Here is a 20,723-nt window from a genome sequence, read left to right on the forward strand (position 1 = left end):
TCTCTTCTTAGTGCAGGTACCTTTTAGGACAAAAGGAGGTGGTCAATACCATGACCTTTACCACAACCCCTTGGTGAAGTCATTCTTCATTCACTCAAGCCCTCTGTCTCTCAGAGAGCTAGAGCATGTAATTGTTTTCCCTTGAGGGCATGCAGCAGCTGCTTTGAGGCAATGGAGGTGGAAGAGAAGGAAGGACAGATTATCTTCCACCCAGAAAGCAGACAAAAGGCGTTTTGTCAGTCTCTGAGCAGTTGCATCATTCAGTCAAGAAAGGGCTCTGTTTCCAAGACTGTTTCTCTTTCCATATCCAGCTTCATGCATATCAATTTTCTTATATAAAATCCATATACATCTTCCCAGGAGCTGGATCTGGAGCTAGACTCTTGTCATCTTTCTGGTCGTATACATCCCTGGCTACACAGGTCCAGCTTTGCCACAGGACTGGAACAGGTTTCTCCTAAAACACTCCCCAGCTCTTTGGCTAATGTGCTCTGTGGTTTACTATAGACTTTAAGTTTAAACTTGCTCAAGATGACCAGGGCACAGAACTGAGATTTTCTTACCTTTTTTTTTTCTTTCAAAAATTGTATATACTCTTTTTACGCTGTGATGAATAAGAGAAGTTCCTGTTTCTGAAGCACAGGTGCTTGTTGGAGAACTCAAGTAAAACAGCATGGGACCTCATAAATTAGACAATGATGAAAACAGGCAAGTAGATTTCACCACCAATGTCTGATACATATCAAAAGAAGCTGTGTATAACTCCTATCATACTTTCATGGTACATTTATGTTCCTGCCTGTGCAAAGCACCTTTGTTCTAAAGCAGTAATATTTTTGTTGTAAAAGAGAGAAGTATTTTTATCAGGCCAGATAACACCAGGGAATATTACTGTGGGGTTCCAAACAGAGGCTTTATCAATTCTCAGGTATTTATGTTAGCCCTGGTATAAAAAAAAATCCCATATTTTTCCATTTGGTGTCCAGCGGTACAGAAGATTCTGGGATAGAGCAGCAAGACTGACACACATTGGTGTACCTTTGTAGAAAAGGCCTGTGTTTCAATGTCTGTTGCTACAGCTTCTCAATTCACTTTGAAAAGCACTAAGCCCACTACAACACAAAATAGTATCTTCATAATAAGGTGTCATACAACCCCATATCAAAGGGTGTGGGGTTTGGATTATGCTTAGGCAGTTTTGTGAACAAATCACTGGATTTTAATTTTCTGGAGAACATTCTAGGACATTGGCTAATCTGCATTCTAAGGGTTTGGGATAATTTAAAGCATCAAGTAATTTCTATATGAAGACCTACAGCAAATCACTATTACTACACAAAATGACATACTGATGTATAAGTGTGATGACCTAGGTAATTACAAATCTGTCAGCCTGACTGAAATCCTGATAGCATATTGTAACAGTTGATATGAGACTCAATTAATACAAATTAAAAGAAAAATATAATTGATGCTAATCAACCTGGAAAATCTTATCACGCTAACTTGGAAATCTGGTTGACAAACAGAATAGCATCAAATTACAGCTTTCATAAGGCATTTGACTTGGTACCACACAATTTAAATCATATGAAGTGAAAGTCATGCATACTAAATGCTTTCAAAACTCATTAAATGACAGGTTTAAAAGTGTTTACTAAAAAAAGGAAACATTATTAAATGGGTTCTTTGCAAGATAGTGCCACGTAGGCAGATTTTTGCTTCTGCATTGATTTGCACTTCCAACAATGACTTGGGAAAAATGCAGTCATCACTCATGACTTTTGCAGATGACAAAAACCTTGGGGGAGTAATATGATGATTTATAGTACTGGTGTTATATAGAGATATAACACCAGTACTATGAATAGTGTGGGTACTGAACAGAACTGTGAAGCTGAGCCCTGGCATAGTTTATGCTTTAAAACAGCCAATGGCAGCACTCTCCAGTGCCTGTAGCATCCATCTCACCTCATTTTAGTCTTCTGAAAGTGTCTGGTGCAAGCCAGAAACAGAGGTTCTCACTGCTCGTGGAGAAAATTGGATACCCATCAGAGGGCACTCTAGCCCAGCGGTTTTAGGCAGTTGGGCTGGGCTGGGATAAATTGTTTTCTGGAAGGTCCAGTTTCTCTCCGCTGTCTATAGAGAGAGCATAGGGAGCAAATACATTCATAGTTACCAGCTAAGCAGCTAATCCCAAAAAGCACTGATACAGAAAAAATTATCAACTCAATGGGATACCTCTCTGATATCATTTGCTGGTTGGGAAATACTCCAGTGTCACACAGTTGGGCCATGGAGCACAAACGTGCTGTGTTCCCACCCCTTAGAACACTGAAAATATGGTTAACTAGCAAAACCCAAGGTTTTGTGCTTTATGACTGTGATCCTTGGATATTTATTTGAAGAGGCAAATATCTATTAGAGTAGGGGCATTATCCTTTCTTCTGTTATTATTAGAATGCTGCTTCATCTTCCTCTGAATATAGTCTAAAAAGGGACTGTAATAAAGTGAAAAACACTGAGAGAAAAACCACAGGATTGGTTAGAGGTTGAGAAACATGCCATTAAGGGAAAAGCTTAAAAATCATGAACCATTTAGCTTGTCAAGGAGAAAATCAGAAGGGTCACAACTATTTTGCAGAGGTAGGATATTGATTCTAGAAGGCTATTTTGTCTAGTGAGCAGTAATGTATCAAGGTGAAAGTCAGAATTAAACAACTTAAAATTAGAAATAAAAGACATATTTTTCAGTGTGGAAAGCTATGGAAGTGTCAAAGTTGTATATTTTTCATCACTGAAAAATTGAAAGGTAAGATTTGATCTTTTCCTAAAATGAGTCAAGTATTTTCAATCTGTACTTAGGAACTTGTGGATTCTACTGATCTACCTTCTAAAAGGTCTATAAAGGTGACAGAGAAGAGCATGTTCATATGTACTGTACTACAGCAAACAGATGAAATTTGTAAGTGGTTCTGGGGTTTACTGGGGAATTACAACTAAAAAAAAATGTATCTCCAGGTATTAATTCAGGGCAGCACTATGACTTCTGTTATCTAGGAGAGCAGCAAGTGATGGAAACAAACCTATCCCCCAGTTTAGAATCTGTGAAAGATTTGAGAATTGTCATGGTTTAAGCCCAGTCGGTAACTCAGAACCAGGCAGCTGCTCCCTCATTTCCCCACTTCTTCCTCCCCCCTCTCCAGGAGGGAGACTCAGTACCAAAAAGAGGAGGGAGGAAATTACAGAGGAAATCACTTTGCGTTTTCATTGACATAACCCACTGTTGTGGTTTAAGCCCAGCCAGTAATTCAGTACCAAGCAGCCGTTTGGTCACTCCCCCCTTCCTCCCCCAGCTCCCGGAGGGATGGGGAGGAGAATCGAAAGAATGTAGCTCCCACAGGTTGAGATAAGAACAGTCCAGTAACTAAGGTATAACACAAATCACTACTGCTACCACCAATAATAATGAGTAATAACGAAGGAAGAGAATACAACCACTCACCACCTGCCAACAGATACCCAGCCCGACCCGAGAAGTGATCTAACCCTTCCGGGTAGCTGCCCCCAGTTTTACATCCTGGCCATGATGTGCTGTGATATGGAATATCTCTTTGGCTAGTTTGGGTTAGGAGTCCTGTCTCTGCTTCCTCCCGGCTTCCCCTCTTCCCTGGCAGAGCATGAGACTCAGAAAGTGCTTGCTCAGAGTATACATTACTGAGCAACAACTAAAAACATTGATGTTATCAGCGCTGTTCCCAAGCTGAAAATAAAAAACACAGCACTGCACCAGCTACTAAGAAAGAGAAAAATGACTGTTACTGCTTAACCCAGGACAAGAATGCTTAGAGTAAGATGGAGAAAAATCTCACAACTGCTAAAATGTGTGTCTTAACTAAATAAGTGTAACCATGATGGCAGACCAAAAGAATGCAAGCAGAAAGTAGACCAAAGCCCTTATATGTCTGAAATTAGAAAATATGGGCAGAATTACTTGTTGCTAAGAAAATCAAAATACCCCAGTGACATCAAAACACTGAGAAGTATTCCCTGGCCCAGATTAACTATCTGAGCTCCAGGCAACAGTTCAACGACATGAAAGAAAATCCCCAGTGTAACTTCAGGTGTTGAGATGATCAAACACAAGCCCAAAGACTGCTGTATGGTATCATGACGAACTTGGCACTGAGTCATGGGAACTCACTTCAAAACAGTCTGAACATGAGATCTGAGCCACTGACTTGCGACTGGTGCTGCTGTTTGTCTTCTTCCAGCAGCCAGCAGTGCATGTTCATTTACCTGCCCATTTTTGAGAACAGCTGTTTTGATTTCTCCAGCCCTCTGTTTTGCCTCTTGTGTCTGCACTGCTACAGGATGCTGTGCAATTCTCCCTTGCAGTGTGCTTCCCTTCTCAATTCTTAAACTACTTTTGCTGCCTGTATGTAACTTTTTGCTAATTCTCTACTGCAGGTGTTAGAGACAAATATTGTACTACTGACATGCACACAGAAAGGGAGAGAAAAAGGGTGTTCCAAGCTCAACATGTTCATTTACTGTATTTTGATAAATTGCTTTATCATTCAGACTGTCCTGCTGGTGCCAAATAACAGGGCAAATTGACATACAGTGTTCATGCAGCATTCAGAGTCATGTTTTTAAAAATTAGCATAGAAAATAATGAAAAAAAAGAGATTGTCTTCCTGAGGTTAAGTAGGATTCCTCTCCCTTCTCTCCCCATGGATATCAGTAGAATCAACATTTAAATATAAAGGTTGGGTTTAAATATAATGGACTATGCTTTCTCAGAAGTTTTTTCTTAATCAGAAAATAATACCTTCAAAAAGGCTGCATTTCTTCTGCATCCCAGTTCCCAGGTTCATAGATTCAAAAGAGAGAAGAGACCTTTCTGTCATGATATATTTTGACTTCTTTCATAAATAAGCCAAAGTGTTTTACCATCTGAGCTCCTATTTTGATTTCCGAAGAGTTAGCATAGTATGTTTTAGAAAAAAAGATCAAAACTTGATTTTAAAATAGGAAGAAACTCAGTTTCACAGTCACTTGAGATAGAGAATGCCTCCTTATCAGTATTGAGTTATTCAGGTAATTAATGACTATTTTTAAAGGTTTAGTTTGTTTTTTTTTTTTTCTCTGTCTGGATCTCATGTTGTATGTGAACAGTAATGGTTTATCAGGATCTCTGCTTGGTCTTTCAAAATATTTGGATGCATGTAATTTGAACCTACTCTGGACTTTGCAAAACAGCTGTCCTCAAACCACAGTAACTTCTACCCAACCACTCTTGTTATTTCAGTGATCAATCCCTTGGCACCTGTCAAAATGAGGTCAGATTTTGTTCATCTTGGATTTAATATATTTGAGTTAGAAAAATGTCACCTAGTATTTTAGAGAAATTCAAGGAATGTTTTATTACTGGTAGCCTGAGATCTCTAGGATCAGAGGTCTGAGACTGAAATTTCTCATCTTAATTTATGCTTTATGTCTGCACATTGTAGAAATTACTTCAGAAATAAAGCATCCAGTTTTAGTGAAACAAAGCAACATGGTGTAGGTTTCTCTGTGTGCAATCCTGCCCAGACATTCTCTCTGGACTACTTTGTGTTCTCTCCTCTGGGACAGGAAGCATTTTCCTTCTCTTGACTCCAGCGTTTTCCTTCCCAGCACATATTCAACATGGGATTGCTCTCAATTCTGTAAATTATTATCTTGTAAACAACTTAGAACATGCCATCTGAGCACTGTTGTAAAGATTGAAGTTAACATTGATGCTGAACGCTCAGATCAGTAACTTGTCTCTTGGCACCACAAAGATGGCACATGAACTCCTTGTCATCTATTGTTTTACAGTTTGTGCTCAGTTGAGAAAACGTGTAAGTGATCAAATGTCTTCCTTTGTCAATTAAAGGTTCCCCCTCAGTTTCTCAAGAGCTGAAGTTCTGAGCAGCCATCATACATGTGTGTCCTATACAAAGTTCTCTATTCAGCCATCTAAATCATCAGAAGTTTATTGTAATATTTTCAACATTTTATGAGAAATGAACCTTCTAGTTATGTGAATCCTTTCCTTGTCCTCCTGAGTTATGTTCTCCTGAGTTACAGCTTGCCTTTTATCCTTTGTATTCCGTTTTACAGAACTCATCTTGTCACCGCTGTTTCCAAAGTGATAAACCGTGACTCTGGGCTGTTTTTTCTTATTTTCTTCATGGGTAATTTCATTCCTCTTTGACATCTGGGTGCACATGTGCAATGGAGATATTTACTAAATCAGATTGTCCCAAAACCTCAGCTTTGAGTTTTTTTCTGTTCTTCTTGCCCCCCAAAATTTTTTAAAAACTCGTTTACGAATAGGGATATTCCTGGCTTGCAGTAAGAAATGTACAACACACAACAGAAAATCCTTTTTCCATTGCTGACCATCTGTTTGGTTTTGTGACTGGAATGCAAACTTGTTATACTTCCTCTTGATATGCCTGTATTTGACAGGTACAGCAAAATGAAGCCTTTTCAGTTTCAGTAATTTCAAAATCAATAAGTGTACACGATTAAATGGACTAATCCAGAACATAAGGGTCAGAAATGCAAAACTTTGAGGCTCAGAACTCTGCTCCTGGAACTTCTATTATAGAATCATACAAGGGTTTGGATTGGAAGGGACTTTTGAGGATCACCTGGTCCAATCACCCCTGGGAAGAACATCTTTCACTAGACCAGGTTGCTCAAAGCACCATCAAACCTGGCCCTGAACATTTCCAATGATGGGGCATTCGCATCTTTTCTGGGAAATCAGTTCCAGTGTCTTATCACCCTTATCATAGAAAATGTCTTCCTTATGTTCAATCTAAACCTATCTTCTTTCAGTTTAAAACCTTGTCCCGTAACTACAGGCCCTGGTGAAATGTCTCTCTGCAACTTTCTTATAACCCCCCCGTTATATGTTGAAGGACTACAATAAGATCTCTGCAGTGCTTTCTCTTCTCCAGGCTGAACAAGCCTAGTTCTCTCAGCCTGTCTTCACAGGAGAGGTGCTCCAGCTCTCCGATCATCTTTGTGGCCTCCTCTGGACTTGCTTCAACATGTCCATGTCCTTCTTATGCTGGGGGCCACAGCTGGGTGCAGTACTGCATGTGAGGTCTCATGAGAGTGGACTAGAGGAAGAGAATCACCTCCTTCAACCTAAAGGTCATGTTTCTTTTGATGCAAGCAAGGATATGGCTGGCCTTCTGGGCTGCAAGCACACGCTGCTGTTTGATGTCCAATTTTTCATGCACTGACACCCCCAAATCCTGTCTGCAGGGCTGCTCTCAGTCCATTCATCCCTCCATCCTGTATTGATACTACCAATTGCCCTGACCCAGGTTCAGGACCTTGCACTCAGCCTTGTATGTCTTAAAATGCACTCTGTGCTTATAGTTCATTTTTTTAGGGAAGGTAATTTTGCATCGTACTGAAAATAAAATCCATATACAACAGAGTACAATATATAAGCAACCAGATTCTCAAATGGAGTTGACTTATAAGTCAAATTGGAGAAAGCACCTGAAATATATGTAAATTTGTTTCTTTTAAGTATATGCAGTTTGTAAATCAGCTTGTCTTAGGGGCAGCAGTGAGAATCATTTATCTGTGGTTCCAAATTAGTGGGAATACATTCAGGTTGCCCAACTCTTTCTTCAGATCACGTTGCCATACAGGAGTCAAGTTCACAGTTTTATGCACACAACACATTAACATAAACTAGTTAACCACCTGGCATTGGTTAAGCAAAATTTATGCTGATACTGTGCTAATGACCTTGCACTATGATTAGACTAAATCAGTCTCCTGGGGGAGAACCCAACAAAGCATACTAATTCAATGCATTCCTGGGAGGTAGCTTATACAGTAAAATATATTTTGTCATTTATTCAGCTCTATTTTAATTCAGAAATACTTTCTAAATTAAATACCAAGACCTCTTCAGAGGCCTCTGGAACGGCAGAATGAAACAAGACAAAAGAAACAAAGATTTATACATGTCTACAGTCATTGTGGACATTTTAAAGTACTGGTGTACTGTATTAACAAGTGGAGGAATAATCTGCTCTAAACATAAACTTAGAAAGCAAAACTTAGAAGGGTAATCAAAACTTAGAAGGCTAAATCTGATGTAGACACCATTGGGTCCCTTTAGAATCTGTGAGAGAAACAGCTATCACCAGAGGATGCTTGATCTATCATGCCATTTTGATAATTATCTTTGGAGGTGTTGCATTCCCCTTGCATGCACACATACACACCCGCACCCCCACCCACACACCCCGCTTTCTTTTACCCAAGTGACAGTAAGACAGCTATGGGTGATTAGCACAGAGTTAGATGTCTAACTTACAGAAACATAAGTTAGGGCAGATGAATTTCAGCCCAAACAATCAGAGCAATCAAGAGTTAGAATATTTCAGAAATAAAATGCTTTGTGAATTCAACCTCCTTTTACGTAGGTAGGACATATGCATGAATTATTAGGTGTGAAAACTATTTTTTCAGAAGATTCAGTACACATAATGGAGGAGATTAATTATGATTTTACAGTACAAAGGGAGATGGATAGTCTGTTGAACCTTTACTTCATTTGTTGCAGAGTTGAAAGTTACGGAGTGTGGAGGGGAGGTTGATTGAAAAGAAAACTGAATCCCTAAGGCAGTTGAGTGTCATGCAAGGTTTTCTACACCCGCTTGTTTGTGTTGTGTACACAGATGATGTAAATCAGATTTCTCACAGCTGGTCTCTAGTGCTATGCTTCTCAATTTCTGAATGCCCAGCTGGAGACAGTAGATTCTGACTTGAAGAAGTGCAGAGAATGCATAACTGTATTTGAAGTTAGCAGAACTTGTTTTTTTAATATATGTAGTGCTATATAATGCCAAGCATTATAAATCTTATTATCTAAAACTAGTGGAAATTATTTGCCTAATTTTTTTCTGCACCTCAGTTCCATTTGAGAAAGGGGATGATGTTGCACTTCAGTATGCGCTGTAGCACCCAAATTAAATGCCTGGTACATTGCCAAATAAAATCCTTCATCTAAACATATATATGTGTGTAACATAGACAAAAATTGACAGTTCTTGAACTGCGTTCATGCATTTCAGAAGTCTATCTAAGGACAAACTGAGTTACACCCTGAAGCATCTCTTTCTTTTTTCAGTAGCACTAAGGGAATCCCAAAAGAACTAATTCAGATGTAGACATCAGAGCTGCAGATATCTGAAGGCAGGGCAGGTGAATCCTGCCTTCTTTGGTGACCTCCATTTAAGGGCACTGAATGAGGCAGAGAGTCTAAAAACATTCTCCAATCATGTTATTTGTTAGCTGGTTTTGTAACAGATATGGACGAGGAACCAAATCAAGGTTGCAAGGAATGCCTTTTGAAAGCTTGGCATGGCAATCTTAATAGCAGTGTAATAGTTATTCTCTAGGAATCAAAAGACATCAGCCTGAGGCAGACACTTGGAATGTTGCATTTCAGTTCAAACACTTGTTTGAAATAAAGGAAAGGAGGGCAAATTAATAATAGGTGGTTTTACCAGCTCTCCCTGAGAAACCCAGCTTTTCTCATGTCTGTGGCAGCTCTGAAGCCCGTGCACCTCTCAGCTTTACTCCTTTGTTCAGCATTCCTTCAGAGTTAGGAAGAAGTTTACATTTTCAGAAGTTTTTATAGAAATGGCCCAGTCATCAGAGTCTTTCTCTGGAATCTAGTTAGGCGTTTGTCAACATTCACACTGTAGAAACAAGGAAAACATTGATTAAAATTATTCGGTAATGTCACATCACACAAAATTACCAGGTAACGAAGGGCAGTTCAAGTCAGTGTTTAGCTTATTAAGCTAAAATGTCTAAGAAAAAATTCTCTATGATTCTTCCTGGCAGAGCTGTGCTACACCATTGTATGTATGGTGCAGTGCAATGACTTTGGCATGCTGATGTTATAGACTTGTGTAAAAGGAAAAGGACCTTGACTAAGTACTTAGACCCATGTGATATTGCCACTTAAAACATCTCAGGGACTGCAATATCTGGCAGGAGGTGATTATACTGCTTGATTTGCAATTCCTGAGACACAGTTTACATTAAACTTACACAGAATCTTTCATGTGCCCTCTTGGTGTAAGTCCTACAGATATTGTGTGAGCAACAAGAATTCTTTCAGTCTCACCAAACAACATTAATTACCATTGCCTTTCCTTCCTAGATTCTTTTCATTTGCACTTTGCTTGCTCTGAGGCTGCCCCAGATGGTGGAAGTCAGCAGGATCAGGTATTAAAGGCTCTGCTGTAGGCTCGCTCTGGGTGTATCACAATGCAGGGATAGATCATGTGAATGTCTTATTAGTAATTATAAACCCACTGAACAGTGTATGAGAATTTTGTGACCTTCCTAGGCAAAGCATTAACATCTAACATGTTGGAAATGGGCTTTGGAGGCATGAGTTCTAAGCCTGACTTGATTTAGTTTACTGCAGGACACTGGAAAACTGATTTAGACCCATATTTCCAAAATTGCCTACTAAATTTGGAAACCTGATTTTCAGAAGAGTGCATCATCTACAGCCACAGTAGATATCCAGGCATTACAATTGTATGCCTATTGCAGTTGCAAATTTACTTGGGAAGGGAGAAGAGAAATGGACCATGAACTTTTTAGTCATTCCATTAACACCGACCAATTCAGCACATGATTATGTATATCTTCATTACCATCATTCCCCACTCTCAGTTTAAATAAAGACCGTGGGACTTACTATTAGGAAGATGTTTTAGAGAGATCTGCTATTCATATGGCTACATTTGCAGCTGCCTTATCTCAAAAGTCAGTGGAGGTGGGAATGAATTCTATTTAGCAACTCAACATCTGAATTGAACACATTAAGGTGCTGATACAAATCTGATACCAAGCAAAAACTCTAATAAAGAAACCTACAAATCTTTAAATATGAGAGAAATAACCTTGCTTAAAACTTTAGAACTACAGAATCTGCTGCTCTGGTCTTCAGTCAGTTGTCAAAGTAAACTAATCTGGAACAAAATCAGTTGAGTCATTGAGATCTGAAAAGAACAATTTGTGGAGGGCAAAATGGTCAGGCACTTTCTTGGATGAAAAAAGAGGTTTACTACAGGTTTTATAAAAGCATTTGAATAATGTTTTCTGATCAAATCTCACAGTTTTAACAGAGAAGGAATTTATTTAAGTAATGGGAAACAGTGGTGTTTGTGTAGGATTCTGTATTTGTAGTTATGCACTTATCTTGACTGTATTCTTACAGCTGACACTTTCACCTACCTACACAGTACAGGTTATTTACTGATTGTTGAGTAATTTGCTGTGCATACCTGCACACACACACATAGACAGACACACTGTCTTCTAATATATTTGCAGAAGAGAGAGACCCTATTTTATATTCATCATCAGCTCCAGTCAGTGATAGAAAGGAACTCAGTTCCAGTAACCTTGCTCCATGACTGTGAGGCAGGTAGCCAGTCTATGAGTTAAAGTTTGACTACTTTTGTAGCATATTTTCTTAGTGTTTTCATAAAAAAAATAAGGATAATAACTCTCTAAAGAAGGAGTAAATTACTGTAAATTCTGTTGCAGAAGACACAGAGGAAATAGCAGATGAAATGTAAAGGACAATTTCTGTTTGCCTGGCAATTCACTTCTAACTCTGTTACACTTTAAATTGTGTAAACAGAGATTTAGGTGAAAAATGGGAAACACTGCTCTTAGATAATTGAGGAGCAAAAACAAAAAATGGAACTCAAGGAAGATGTGCTTTCTTAGCTTGAAATTAACTCCATAATTGCAGTGGAAGGAGTTATGGTTTAAAAAAATGAATTGGCAATGTAAGGTTGTTATTTGTAAAATTTGAACAGTAGATTATTTTAATGGCTTTACTTCCTGTCAGCTGATGTGTGTTTCCAGCTAGAGTCTTAATCTGATTACCAGCCATTAGCTGTAGTCCACATAAGTAATGATTAGCTGTAGCCCAAGTAACCAATTATTAACGTATGTTGAACTACCTCACCCAGCATTTATAGTTTTTTTTTACTTACATCTTGAGTTTTAAGGTACTCAAGGTGATCATTTCAGAGGGAAATGGCCTTGGGTTTATTTACAACCAGAATTGATTTGTGAGCAGGAGTTTATTTGTACTTTATTGTTAGACTCCACTGAACATTATTAATTTAAAAAATGGAAATCCATCATGTTAGACATGCCTGGTTTGGTAAGAATATCTCACAGTTTGAGTAGATCAAGCTCTTGGGAGCTTACACCAATTTGTATCTTTTCAGAAGTACTGAAAGTGACAGTCTACCTGGCTGCAGGATGAGGTGTCTCTATGTTCTATACCTGCTGATTCACTGTCTTAAGTACAGTCTACAATCACTTATGTGAGACTGTGTAGATAACACAAAGGTGTCAAACAGAATTAGTGAAATAGCAATAAATTTGTGCTTTCCTTTGATTTATAATTAACATTAGCTTAATTTTCCTTCTACCTTCCCAGATTCCCACTTTCATCCTTTTTTTTTTTTTGTAGCTATTCTCAAACTTTGCTATCCACTTCTTAGGCTTTCTGAAGGCAAGTATATTGGCCTGTGCTGTGGTAATCTTCCTTAATTGATTTGGGATGTCTGCCACTTTCTTCTTTTATTCTGTGCTGATATCTTTATATGACTGGCTTTTAACCAAATGCTGTCATCTTTTGCATTGTCTTTATCTCTTTGCTCTTTTTGTGCTGAGAGGCTGTATTCTTAGCACTTGAGTGTTGTCCCTTCGTCCTTCACATTTTAGTGTAAAAGGTACAAAGGGCAAACATTCCAAATATTGAAATCTCCATGCTTGGCATTTCTGATATTTTTTCTACTTTTATTGTTAAGGCAGTTGTTGCATGGCATTCACCCACAAATGAATAAGACGTTTAAAGATTTTGATTAAATTTAATACTATTTAATACTTTGATGAATTTATTTTTCATGCCTATTTTTTTCTCAGTATTTTACTTTGTATCTTCCATTCTAATGCTAATTCATTAAAGAAAAGGAGTCAGAATCAGAACACTGTGCCACCATCATGGTCCTTTAAAGCTTTCTCATGAAGTTTCTCTTTGGTGACTACCTCACCTTCCCAGGTGCCCTCACGTAATAGGTGAGGCTTGGAGATGTCACTGTGCCCTGTGGCAAAAACTCTTTCATAAACTAAAAGAGACAAGTAATTTTTGTAGGATATTTCCTTCTGCAGGGAACAGAAGGCCCAGTATGTAGACCAGACTCACTTGCAGGGAGGTATGCTGCCTCACTGGGGCCTGGGTTAAAGATGTGAATATAACGCTTCCTACCCTCATACATCCTCAGATTATTACCCGTTATTGATTTTGCAGGTAGACAGCATTGAAACTGCAAGAAGAAGTCCAAGGGCAATAAAGAGAGAGACTTCAGGGCCTTGGAAAAACTGGTTAAGGGATCAGGAGCACAAGTAGTGTCCTCCTCTATCATCCCAGTTGCAAGGAATGGAAAAAGGAAGAAACAGAACGATCCAGCAGATCATCACCTGCTCTGTTTGGTGTCACTGGCAGAATTTGGGGTTTTCTGATCATGGCACATATCAATTGACTGAGCCCAAAGAGTGTTGTTAAATGGAGTTAAGCCCATTTGGCAGCTGGTCACAAGTGCCGTTTCCCAGGACTCAGTATAGTGTCAGGTCTGTTTAATATCTTTATCAATGATCTTGATGGAGGGATTGAGTAAATCTTCACTAAGTTCCCCTTTGATACCAAGTTGGGTGGGAGGATTGATCTGCTTGAGGGTAGGAAAGCTCTAAAGAGGGATCTGGACAGGCTAGATCGATGGGCTGAGTCCAATTGCATGCTGGTCAACAAGGATAAATGTCTTTAGGACCCCTCACTACAAGAAATTGGTGCTTGACCATATCCAAGGAAGGGCAACAAAGCTGGTGAAGCATCTGGAGAAGAAGTCTGATGAAGAATGGTTGAGGGAACTGGGGTAGTTTAGTCTGGAGAAAGGAGGAGACCTTAGTGCTCTCTAAAAATACCTGAAAGGAGATTCTAGCAAGGTGTGTGTCAGCCTCTTATCCCAAGAAAAAAACAACAGGACAAGACAAAATACCCTAAAGTTGCTCCAGGGGAGGTCTGGATTAGATATTAGGAAAACTTTACCAGAAGGGTTGTGAAACATTGGAACAGGCTGCCCAGGGAAGTGGTGGAGTCACCATCCCTGGAGATATTTATAAGACGTGTAGATGTGGCCCTCAGGGACATGATTGATTCGTGGACTTGACAGTGCTGGGTTAATAGTTGGATTTCTTGATCCTAAAGGTCTTTTCCAACCTAAATGATTTTCTGATTTGATGATTTCTGTAAAAAATGTTGTAAATTTATGATTTTGAATGTAATTTAAATCGTGGGTTTATACTGGGGATTGCTATGCTTTCATCTTCATTATAAGGTTCATAATACATATATATATAAATACATAACTTCGTTTTAGATTAAAGAGAAAAAGCTATTGCTAGACAACTGAAAATTCCTTTGTTGTGTTTATGTTTGATCAAGATTATGATTTTTATGTCTATGTTCTTAGGGTTGTAAACACTGGAGCACATTCATATGGAAGTTGGAGATCTGATTATACCAACTGTTAGGATTGTTATCTGGATGTTTTAGAGATTGCACCATCTGTATACACTTCAGAAGTATTAGATTTCTTCCTGGATCATTATGAAAATATTTATGTTTACATATTAGACATTGTAACTGTCATAGCTGTTCTTTTATTAATACTAAAAATAATAATGAGTTATGCCTTTCGTATATTTTGTGTAATATACTATGTGGAACTGATGCACTTACAATCAGTAATGTCTACTTATACTCCCCATCTAAAATAGTATCTGTGCCATTTTCAAAATATGTTCATCTCCATAATACTTCTGTTAAGCATTATTAATTATAGCCTGCCACTGTTTTATAGAAGAACAAACAGCTTTTGCAAAGCTGGCTCTGTGTACACTTTTTGAGAGCAGATTCACCAACTGACCACTTTATTCACAAGTAGCGATACAAGGGCCAGGTTTAGAGAGAGCCAGCTGCTGCACACAGTAGGAAAATCTCTAGTGCCTTCTGCATGGTAAAGTGCATCCAAAGGTACTGTTATCTGCAGTGACAGCAGATCCACCCCTGCAGCATGTGCCTGGACATTTTCATATTTCTTGCCTGCCTTGGTGGTGACATCGCAGGACTAATATAATGCAAGCAAGAGACACCAAAATTCTTCTTAGAAGGGGCTGATTTACCATTTACAACAGAAGTGGGATTTTTAGTCAGTCCTCATTCTGATTGCTTACAGGACAAGTTAGATACCTGAACCCAGGTCTTCAGAGTATATGAGCATGTGGCATTGCTGTGACCAGGCAGCTCCAGTTCAATAAAGACTCTGTCATTGAACTGATACATTGCCTTGTATCACACAGGGAGTATGTGATAAAGTAGGGAATTAAATTATCTATTTCCATATCCCACAGTAATTCTACAGCTATTGGGCCTTCTATTCTATAGAACACCTAGCTGGTGTTCACAAAATTCTTAGAAGGCAAGTGTGTTTCTTATGTACACAGGTATTAGTCCTGAACCCAAAGGCTGCAGTGTTTAATGCAGACCATAAATGTGAATTTTCTGTTCAACTTGAAATTTAAGACATAGCACTGCAGAAGATCAAATCTTTGCAAGGCTTATCCAAATGACCCAGTAGGCTATTTTGCCATCTTGTCCCATAATTAACTATAGCAAGTAGTAATTAACAAGGGTGCTTTAAATCCTTAATTTAATGTTCTTTTAAAATAGATACAAGGTAAATGGAACCCTGGACAATCTGCCTGGCTTTCTCTTCTGTAGCATTTCAAAGGCACCTAGAAACTTGACTTCTAAGTACTACTAAGCATATTTAGACCCAAAGGGCATGAGATACATAAAAATTAGTCTGGCTGTAAGAGAAAATTAAAAAGGGCAGATTGGCAGCATTACACCAGAGAAGACAGTCTGTTCAGCATAAAAGAGGAATAAAATATGATACCAGGTTGGACTACCTCTTAGAACTCTTAGAGTTCAGATGACTTTAATAAGCTACTTTCTCTCTCATGCTTGTAGCCTTATCATGTACAGAATAAAAATATAATGTTCTTGTGTATAATTTATCCTGCCCTCAACCTGTAGTTTCCTAATCTCTAGGAGGGATTAGGATGCTCTAAAGAGAGTTTTCAGAGACTGACTCCAAATTCACAGGACTTTCAGAGATGCCAGAGCAAATGTAACTGCAGACATGTGAACAATAAAGCTGATATTAAGGAAAGTAGATAGTAAAGTGAACTACCAGTATAACTGATTGCCACCAAGTGTACTGAAACTAAGAATTCAGAAGCAAATGGAAAGCACTTGATGATTCATGAGTAATGTTTAAAAAGTAATTAAAACCAGACCCAAACCAAAATAATAATTGGAATTACTCAGGGTATATTCCCACTGAATGATGGGAACATGTGAATGTCTCTTGCTACATTATTTGATGGCCATAGCAGAAGGGTGAGACAGTACGATCAGGAGATGATGCTCATTGTGTAAGTGAGAGATAAGGACTACTGTGGCGTGAAATAAATTTCTTATACTTGCATAGCAGCGAGTGTTAGAACTACAGCCTTTTATCTCCTCTGCCTGGACCTTTAAACAAAACTTAATGTTAATAGTGTAATTCCTTCCTGTGGTAAATTCTAGTATGTATATGTGTGAAATACTCTTTTTAAAAAAAAATTGTTCTTGTCTTTTTACTAATTGAGAAATATGAAGCAAGCTTAAATTAATTACACAATGGGACATAGTGCCTAACAGTCTAGTAATCAGACTGGAAGTTATGAGATCTGCAGTATGTTCTATTTTTAATTACAGTGAACTAATACCAGGTTTTGGGGCTTTGGGATTATACTTACTTCTGCCCTTATTTGCGTCTGAATTGGGCAAATAGTGAAACAGTTTGAATCGGAGCAAAGAATATTAAATGTATTGGCATGTTTTCACAGTCAGAAGGCAATAATAAATATAAAAAAGTGTGAGCTTCTCCCATCGTGACAATTTCTTTAAAAATATGACCTATAGTATGGCCAGCAGGCCAGCAGGGCAGTGATTGTCCCCTTGTACTCAGCATTGGCAAGGCTGTGATCAATCCTGGATCCTTTCACTACAAGAAAGACATTATGGTGCTGGAGCGAGTCCAAAGAAGGGCGACAGGGCTGGTGAAGGGTCTGGAGAACAAGTGTGATGAGGAATGGCTGAGGGAACTGGGGTTGTTTGGCCTGGAGTAAAGGAGGCTTGCGGGGGAGCCTTATTGCTGCCTACAACTGACTGAGAGGAGGTTGTAGTGATGGGGGGGTCGGTCCCTTCTCCCAAGTGGCAAGTGATAGCATGAGTGGGTGTGGCCTCAAGTTGTGCTAGGGGAGGCTTAGATTGGATATTAGGGAAAATTTCTGCCCCAAAAGTGCTGTCAAACCTTGGAACAGGCTTCCCAGGGAAGTGGTGGAGTCACCATCCCTGAAGAAATTTAAAGCAGTTACACATGTGGTGCTTAGGGACATGGTTTAGTGGTAGACTTGACAGTATTAGGTTAATGGTTGAATATGATGATCTCAGATGTTTTTTAACCTAAATGTTTCTGTGATTCTATGATTCTTGAGTGATAAGTCACAAAGCTGTAGCATGATCCACCAGGAAGCCTTTAAAGTTTAATGTATGGTATGATCTCAAGCTTTTCCTACTAGCACAGAGCAAGCCTGTCACTGCTAGCTCTGTGAGACCCACTGAGCATACATGTTATTTCTTTCTCACAACATAGGTTCTAAAGTCTTTTCCATCAAGAAATTTGCTGTGCATTTGGTTTTCTACTCAAGATTTTAAACAGTGATGAATTTGGCTGTCTTTTGAGTCAAACCAGCTGATTTAATTAATGAATCTATTAATCTGATATAAGTATACAAAGCTGAAGTAAAAATTCTTTGAAGATAGGGCAAAAGGATTAGCTAGACTAAACTCCTACCCTGAAACAGGATGGCAAACGTAGAGGTTGAAACTTACTGAATATTAAAATTTATTTGTACTTGTTGCCTTGTAAAAATTACTTCAGTTGCAAATGGCATTCACAGTAGTACAATTCTACAGGAGGAGTAAGACAATTTTATTGTACAAATTTTGAAACTTTCTGCATGTGCAAAGAAAAGCCAAATGTAGTTTTTAAAAGGAATTCATACAGATTTCTCAGCTAACATTAGGGACTGTAGTGATAAGGGGTAATGGATTAAAACTTAAACAGGGGAAGTTTAGATTGGCTATAAGGAGGAAGTACTTTACTGTGAGGGTGGTGAGGCACTGGAATGGGTTGCCCAAGGAAGTTGTGAATGCTCCATCCCTGACGGCGTTCAAGGCTGGGCTGGACAGAGCCTTGGGTGACATGGTTTAGTGTGAGGTGTCCGTGCCCATGGCAGGGGGTTTGTAACTAGATAATCTTAAGGTCCTTTCCAACCCTAACTGTTCTATGATTCTATGATTCGATGATTCTGTGATTAGCTCCAGGTCTATAGTAGCTTGCTTCACTTGATAAGACGCAACCTTAATTTTCACACTACATATCCACTCAAGGGAGAAAGAAATTCTGTAACCCCGGCAAGCCACACAATTGTAGATTGTATTTAAAGGTCCCTCATCTTTTCTACTTTTCCAGCTCTACTGTTTGGACTTTATTAGTCTATGTATTTATTAGTTTGTTAGTTTTTTACTTAAAGCATTGTAATTATTTACAGACTTTTGCATGCCCATGTTCTCAGGCTGTGATTACATTACTCTTGCATGCTTTTCTGTGACACATTGATACAGCACACTGCAAATCGGGAGAAATAATTAGGTCCTAAATCTGAATAATATATTGAGCCATATTTTTAAACCCTGCAGCATCTACCTTCAAATTGAACCCCCTTACAAGCCTAAGTTTAGGCATTCACTTAATTATTTTGCTGTATGGGAATGCTGATGAACCACAGCCACATTAGAGAAGGAAACTTTGCTGAAAGGTTTTAATAGTGCTTTCTCTGTGTCACAACTTCTCAAGATACTGCAACACCAATAGTGTAAACCAACATAAAAAAAAAAAAAGAAAAACCAAAAAAAACCAAAATCCCAGAAAACAGTTGAGGGCAAAAATAAATGTAGAAAAAAAAATCACTTTGAGCGATCTTTATTGATAAAAATGCTTTTAAAGTGCTAGATAAAAAAAAAAAAAAAGAAAAAAGTAGCAGTAACTAAAAATGGATTACTTGCAAAGAGCTAAGCCAGCTCCAGATTCCTCTGAAAATCTACCAGGTGCTCTTTTAGATGTGCCAAGCACATCTCTGCTCTTTTTCCATTTACTCTTTCTATAGATTTTTTACAAAATTTGCTATATGTTATAAAGCATTAACTTCAAGGTTTTTTTTCACGCTTGATTGATGCCACTGTCAAGATCCAAGCTTTTGGGTTGCCTCACCATTAGAAATCCATCCCTGCTGTCATTTTTTTATGAATTATATCAGGTCAGTATTGTACCTCATGCACAATTTTTAACCACTATTTTCAAGGGAATACGAGAGTTCTGAGGGAAGAACCTGATTATATTTCAGGTAGAACTGATATATGAGAATATTAATACTCAAATCTATGAAAAATTCAGACACTTCCCCAGGGCTGGGTGGAATTTAGATTTCAAGTGCAGAAATGCAGACCCTAATCCCATGTCTCTTAACAGTATGGTTTGGCACATGCTTCGTGTTCTCATCCTGGGCAAGACCAGGTACATGTCAGTCTTTTATGTGGGCTGAAAAGTTTGGCTTCTGACTCATTAAGAAACCTTTTCCAGAGAGTAGGCATTCCCATGCATAAAATACACAAATAAGAGACAATGTAAGAAATAATTTTTTTTTAATTACTTGAATAATTCTGCATTATCATATTTTACAAGTGTCCTGTTTTCATCTGGGATAGAGTTATTTTCTTCCTAGTAGTTCTGTTTTGGCTTCAATTTGAGAATAATGCTGATAACACACTTATGTTTTAGTTGTTGCTCAGAAGCACTTACCCTGATCAAGGACTTTACAATCTCTCATGCTCTGTCAGGGAGGAGGGTCACAGGAAGCTGGGAGAGAGCACAGCCAGGACAACTCATCTGAACTAGCCAAAGGGATATTCCACACCACAGCACACCATGCCCAGTATATATATTGGGGGAGTTGGCTGGAATGGACCAGTCACTGTTTGGGGATGAGCTGGGGCATTGGTCAGCAGGTGGTGAGCAACTGTATTATGCATCACTTTGTGTTTTATAAGTTTTCATTTCTCCCTTTTTGTTGTTCCTTATTATTATTATCAGTATTGCTATTGTTAGCATCATTTCTATTATTACTATATTTTTCTTAAGTTCAATTATTAAACTGTTCTTATCTCAACCTGTGGGGTTTACATTCTTCTAATTGTCTTCCACATTCCTCTCAGGGGGAATGAGAGGGAAAATGAGCAAGTGGCTGTGTGGTACTTAGTTCCCGCCTGAGTTTAAATCACAATGACAAGCAAAAAACTAAGGATT

Source organism: Melopsittacus undulatus, chromosome 2, assembly GCF_012275295.1.
Source record: "Melopsittacus undulatus isolate bMelUnd1 chromosome 2, bMelUnd1.mat.Z, whole genome shotgun sequence".
Taxonomy (NCBI): domain Eukaryota; kingdom Metazoa; phylum Chordata; class Aves; order Psittaciformes; family Psittaculidae; genus Melopsittacus; species Melopsittacus undulatus.